The sequence below is a fragment of the Brassica oleracea genome, unplaced genomic scaffold (genome assembly GCF_000695525.1).
Source record: "Brassica oleracea var. oleracea cultivar TO1000 unplaced genomic scaffold, BOL UnpScaffold01068, whole genome shotgun sequence".
Classification (NCBI taxonomy): Eukaryota; Viridiplantae; Streptophyta; class Magnoliopsida; order Brassicales; family Brassicaceae; genus Brassica; species Brassica oleracea.
This window is the reverse complement of record NW_013617637.1, coordinates 5602-12656: the sequence shown is the minus strand read 5'-3', so window position 1 is coordinate 12656 and position 7055 is coordinate 5602. Positions and strand designations below refer to the sequence as shown.

Below are 7055 nucleotides of genomic sequence, written 5' to 3'. Positions count from 1 at the left end.
CTTTTTTTTTTTTTTTTTGCTCTTCTCCTATGCCTACGACATTAACTTATGGGTTATGTTCATTTTCACTTGCATCTGTCGTGTAATGGTTGGATTCTTGTCTTATAGTTCTGGTGATATTTCATTTCATGATTCATGTTTGATAGAAGACATTAAAGTCTGGGCATGTCATTGCGATCTTCTTTAGCTGATTAGGGCTTTCTTGTTTGATTTAGGATGGTAATTGGTAGGCATGGCAAAGCGTGGGGGATTGTTCACAAAGATGGTCAGTTCTTATTCTATATTCATCATCACTTGCTTCTTCGTCCATGTATATTAAGTTATTGAGCTTAAAGGTTTATGCAGCTTCCGTGTGATGTGACTAAGATGGATAGGTATATTCAAATGCAGGCTTGCGAGCTGGGGAAGCTCCAAAGAAGATAAGTGGAGTTCACAAGCGCTGCTGGAAGTATATTCCTAACCTGTCAAAGACCACGCCTGCAACCGCCTCCGAAGCCCAAGCTGCCTGATCTGTTTTACTTCCATTGTTACTTGATATGTCCCTTTGAATTCGTTGATAAATCTGCAATCTTCGGATGCTGATCTGTTTCAGGTTCTTCTTATTAAAGACTTTTGCGCTTCTTGGGATGGATTTTGATGTGCCTCCATGACTGAGTCTACCCCCTGAATTACCAGCTGTGTAGGGCTATGTTGTCATTGAGAGCCGATCAGGTTCTGGTTCATGTCAAACTCTTTTTAGTCTTCGTAACTTTTTGTCGTGTGACTTTATCGAAGCTGTTGTTTTGTTTAAAGTTTGGAGATACACACGCTTGGTTATTCATCTATATTATACAATAAATTGTTTTGTTATATATCATCATCTCTAGTTAGATATGATATGATTCGGTATCAGATAAGCAATTCGATTGATTGACTTTTTTTTTTTTAAGTTCCTACGGCAAATAAGCACGCAAACATCCAGTTTAGCTTCACAACTGTTGTAGGAAGTGTAGCTCATTTATGTAGTTCCAAAATCTCCGTACGATATATGGATAAAAGGTTTTTTTGTGGCATCTGATAAATCTCCATATGATATGAATTACTTCCAACATTCTCTTCCAGTCTTATAAAGGTCGAGCCTATCCTACATTTCCAACATTTGGTAGCCTCGATGTCGATTGAGCATGAGGACATGTGATAAATATATGATATCTATGATCTCTTCTTGAATCTTGAGTCGGTTATATGATCTCCTTGATGTTGTTTTTTTACGGGGTGTTCGTATCATTTGTTTTTTTACGGGGTGTTCGTATCATTGGTGAGCGGAGACAAGTAAAAAACTCACTTCCAACACTGATATTTACGTAATTGCATAGGTCTCTAATTTGTTTTTGGGAATTTTGCCAAAATAGAATGAAAAAACACGCTCTTTGTCCCTATACTGTAAAATCAACCTTAGTTTATACATATAGTATAAATTTTCTTATAATCCCAAAATCGACCCTTGGTTAATCAAATAAATTACAATTTAAAAGTAGTTTAAATATTAAAAACATATTAGAAAAAAAAAATTTTAAAAAAATTTATATTAAAAAAAATTAAAAACTAAAAACAAAAGCCCGCAAAAGCCCCACATGTCTTACAGATATTTATCATAGAAGAGGAGTTTGTGAAAATCACAAGAAAAAATATGGAGAAATGTTTTGACAAAAAACGTGCTTAATTACGGTTTTTTTTTTTATTTTTTCTGAAAAGAAAATCACAGGTACATGTTTTACTAAAGTAAAAAGATTTTAAAATATTTTTAGAATATTCGTAACTGCTTTCTTGGAAATATGGTTATTCTTATCCGTAAAATGTAGCTTCTACTAGAGAACATATAACTAACTCGTAAGCAGATTCTACCATATGTAAACTTTTGAGTTGTGCCTAGATTTCGTAATCGTAAAACTTTAGAATTTCTCATAAAAGTATAAACTGTGTTCGAAATAAATGTAGCTACATTTAGAATGTGTAGACTTTGCATTCCTCATATTTAAAACTCTATTTAAAAGTAGATTATTGATTCTAGTGAAAATAAAATAACTTGTTTAATCTTGAATCCAATTTCCACCATACCATTTTTCCGTAGAAGATGACATATTCATTCCGTAGAAGATGGCATATTCATTCCGTAGAACATAATTAAATTTTTAACTTAACAAGTTTTAGAACTCAGAAAATACCAGTATGTGTATGTGGGTATTTCACCAAGTGTTTCTATTTTTATAATTTTTTTATTCATAAAAATATTTATTTCATTAATTTTGATAAATGGAAAGAGTAACCGAGACAAAACTGTTTTTATACTAAAGGAACAAAGAGACTGTGTTCATTCTATTTTGGCAAAATTCCTTGTTTTTTTGTTTTCAGCATATAGTCTAAAGTTAAATAAAAAAAAGATTTAAACAAAAATGATAAATATGTTCTAAAAATATATTTAATGAAACTTACATTTGTTTATAACTATTGTGTTCATCACATAATGTATAACATTTTATTTGGTCTATAAACGAAAAATGATTTAAGAAAATTTGTGAAATTTTAATAAAGACGTTCACATTTTTTGTCAACAAAGTCAATGATCATAAGCTTATATATAGGTTAATCTTAATTTACTGTAGCCAGACCGAAAATTTATATGGTACATTTTAATTTTATAACTAACTTACAGACATGTACCAACAATGAAATTCAAACGTGATTGAAAAATAAAAGTTGATATTAAAAGTAAATAAGATATGATAATTCTCAATTATATATGTACTTTTCAATATAAACATATGTAATTTCAGATCTAAATCGTACAATAAAAAAGTTTACGTTTTTTTTAATTCCAAGTGTACTACTGTAAACCAAAATAACTTTTCAAATTTGTGGCGCTGTTCTTTTATTTTTCTTTCATTAAAGAATAACTTAGAATTCTAACCATCTCACGTTCTCGTCACAGTATCCAATCAGAGATACAAGGTGCTGATGTCTCAGCTTAGAAAGAAATCATCCCGATTTCTGTCTCAAACTCATGTACACCTTGCAGACTTAGGGTTAGCTCTCTTGATAGCTATGTTTGTAGTTACATCATCAACCTCTCCTATGTAAACTTTTTCGAAACCTCAAACTAAGCACATCAAAAGTGTCAGTGAATCCACGACCTGTAAAGACCTGTATCTTGAAAATGAGAGATGTAATTCCCTCTTACATTTAAATTGTAAGGCGAGTCATCATACCACGACGATGATAGTAACTTTAGATTATCTCTTACACCAAAAAAAAAAAAACTTTAGATTATCTCCAATGGTTATCTATTTCAAAAAGGCTAAAAGAACATCTAAATTATATCAGTAATTTCCAATCAAACTTTTACATAAAAAGTATAAGAAAAATATAAGAATGTTTGAACAATTTCAGAGAATATTATATTCTTTTACATAGAAAACATAAGCAAAATATGAGAACAAAATATGAGATAACAATTTATGAAAAGCATACGTGAAGACTTGAAATGATGGTCGTCAAGGATCTTGATCTAAATGCTTAGACCATTTCCAATGGTGCTTCATTTTCCATTTTGCTCTAATATTTCATTTCTTGCTTCAAAATGAAGCAATAAACAGTGTTACTTCAAATTTGAAGCTGTATTGTTCATAGTTTCATTTTTTGAAGTTAAACTTTCTAAATTAAACAATTTTAAAAGTTGATGGATTTCAAAAATTCAACTAAACTTAACAATTTTGTTTTTCAAAGAAATCTCCTTTTAAGGTAATATATAAAAGTTCTTTTGCAAACTTTCCAAAAAGAAATTAAAATAACGCATATATATATATATACTAGGTGGTAGTAGTGAATTCAGGGATATAGAAATTGTATGAAAATATATATTATGTATACAATGTCATAAATTTTGAATTATAATTAGAAATATTACAAATATAATTTTTAACTTCAAATAGTTTGAAAATCAGTCGTAAATTTTCTATAAACTTGATGTAAAACAAAACTGATGAATATTTAATAATAACAAATGCATGTGGAACTATATATGTAATTATCACATTTACTTCTCCAACACATATTATGCATCTTCTTCGGCCTCTTCTTATTTTCTCGTTATCATTTCGTCCTTTTATTAAATTTTTGCTAATATTTTCCTAGCTTTTATATTTTTTTTGCCAAGTATTTCTTTTTCTCTCAAAATAAAAATACAAAACATACAATCAATGAACAAAAAGTCCATCTTAGAATTATTTTCAATCATAACATTACCTTATTCACTATATTATTTGATTTAAATGCAAAATATTTTTAAAATCAAAGTTCTCATATGTACCGTTAAATATAATCCTTCTAATCTTCCTATATTTATGTCAAAAATATATAAATGCTTAGTTCTCAAAAAATAATAATATAAATGCATGTTTATTATTATTATCTATATAACGTTTGTAATAAATGGCTTTCATGACGCTTATAATCAGGCAAGTGTTGCTATGGCGACCACTCAGGCTAGCATTGCTATGGACACCTCTCAAGCCAGTGGTCAGAGTCATGGTGTATATGCTGCAACGTTGACTCAAGGGCTATGGTATCACCAACCATATCAGCACTATTACCAAAATTTTGTCGGAGACTACATGAAACAACAAAAACGATGCAACTTCAAAGTTTTGATCCCCAAAATCAAGTAATCTATGTGTAGGTGCGGCCAGCAGTTCATCATGTTGCTCAAACTGAACACTCTCAGATGCAATCTCAACCATAGGTCCAATCTCAGAGTTTAGATATGCATCAACCTCATGATTCATTTCAATCACCTCAGGACAATATTGTTAAGGATATTTCCGCACAAAACACTATTGGTCAGTATCTGTCAAACCAGCGACATATATCTTGGACAAAACAAAACCCTCAACCTAACTAGATAAGCGAAGTAGAAGCTCCCCAAACAATATGTTTGTGTATCATCAAGATCATTTTCCTGAACAAGTAACACATGTTCATCCACCTCAGTCTCTACCTATTATTCGTATTCAAAAACAGCAGCCTTTGTTACCAAAACAACTAACAAGAGATCAGTATACGATGCAACATGTGCTGAAGTACGGAGGAGCATCAGTCCCTGAAAGCTCAGATATGCATTCATTACATCAACTGATTTTCTCAAATCCTTCGTTGCCGCAACAACAAACAGCACCATCAACAACTGATGTTCATAATCAGATGCATCACTAAGGCCTTTCCTATAATCTCGATATAGCTCTGCAGGAGCATCAACCTATTCCTATAGTTCTTGGGGTTCAACTAAACATGAACCATTTTTCTGCTACTGCACCACACGTGGGCTTAGGACATGCTGCACCGAGCTTGCAAAGGATCCCAAAACAAGTACATTGCCACCATTGGGCCCAGATAAAGTAATTCATATATATGGGAATAACGACGATGAAGCAGTTATGGAGGGTTTAACCTCTGATTCAACCGACAATGTTTGTAATATGAACCGTGCTGCTGAAGAAAATGCAATTAAATTTGATCATAAGCTTAAAAGAAAGCTTACTCATGCTTGTGCTGAATCTGTCCATAGATCCATATTTTTTTTGGAGGGCAATGAATTAAAAAAGGGTCTTCAAGTAAACAAGCGATGGAAGAAAATTTTGGAAATGGCAGGGAAGACCTAGGAAAGAGTCTTTTAGTAAAGAATAAAGGCAATAGTGATAATCCTTCTCTAAATGGTACTCCACTAATGAACCCTACCTTGTTAGAGCAAGATGGGCTTCCACTATTGAGCAATCTTCGCCAGCATTACCTCGTGATCGCTGAAAACTCTAGAGCTCGTTCTACAGAATTATTGGAACGAAAATTTGTGTGGAACTTAACAATTTTAAAGGTTGATGGATTTCAAAAAGTTAAGTAAACTTAACAAATATTCCATATGGATTTTTATTGATAGTTACTGAATTTCACTGATTTGCATACATTTGTTTTTTCAAAGAAATCTCCTTTTAAGGTAATATATAAAAGTCATTTTAAAATCTTTCCAAGAAAAATTAATATAACATATACATATACTAGGTGGTTTGCCAGTGAATTCAGGGATATAGAAATTGTATGAAAATATATATTATGTATACAATGTCATAAATTTCAAATTATAATTATAAACATTACAAATATAATTTTTAACTTCAAATACTTTGAAAATCAGTCGTAAATTTTCTATAAACTTGATGTAAAAAAAGCTGATGAATATTTAATAATAACAAATGCATGTAGAACTATATATGTAATTATCACATTAACTTCTCCGGAGGAATCTATAAACCATGTCTTTTTTGAATGTCCACCGGCAATTCAGACATGGGTGCTCTCTAAGATTTCATCTAATCCTGCAATCTTTCCAACGGAATCACTCTACGCAAACATGGATCATCTATTTTGGCGAGTTATCCTAAAGATGGATGATCATCACTTTGCGTGGATACTTTGGTACATATGGAAAGCAAGGAATAGTAAGGTATTTAGTAATTTAGATATTGATCCTCGAGATACTCTCGGGAAGGCCGAGACAGAATCTTTTATGTGGGCTGATGCACAGGTGACTCCTGAGTCACATGACGCACACCAGAGAGATATGGCTCCCATACCGGTGAGACCGGGCAGATGGTGCTTCTCTGATGGCTCATGGAAGGCAAATGATAACTTCTCGGGACAAGGATGGTATAGCACCTTACCAGGATTTGATGGTTTGATGGGTGCAAGAAACACCAGAGCTAGTCTTTCACCTCTCCATGTAGAGTTTGAATCACTAATCTGGGCAATGGAATGTATGCGGAATTTGCGGCAGGTTCGGGTCACATTTGCAACAGATTGTTCTCAATTGGTGAAGATGGTTTCGGAACCAGAAGAATGGCCAGCGTTTGCAAACTACTTGACAGATATAAAGACCCTTAGTACTGGATTTCAGAGCTCAGAGATCATCTATGTACCAAGAACGCAGAACACACAGGCGGACAAACTAGTACGGAGTGCAGGAATTCAAC

At 32.5% G+C, this 7055-nt stretch overlaps 1 long non-coding RNA gene across 1 annotated transcript in view; it reads left to right on the top strand.

Moving 5' to 3' along the window:
• The window catches only part of LOC106320796, a 1244-nt gene extending 391 nt beyond the window's left edge, over positions 1–853 (top strand). The window contains exons 2-3 of the long non-coding RNA XR_001265923.1: positions 216–265; positions 391–853. This is a non-coding gene — a long non-coding RNA (uncharacterized LOC106320796). The remainder of the gene's footprint in view (positions 1–215; positions 266–390) is intronic.
• The last annotated feature ends 6202 nt before the right edge of the window (positions 854–7055 follow it).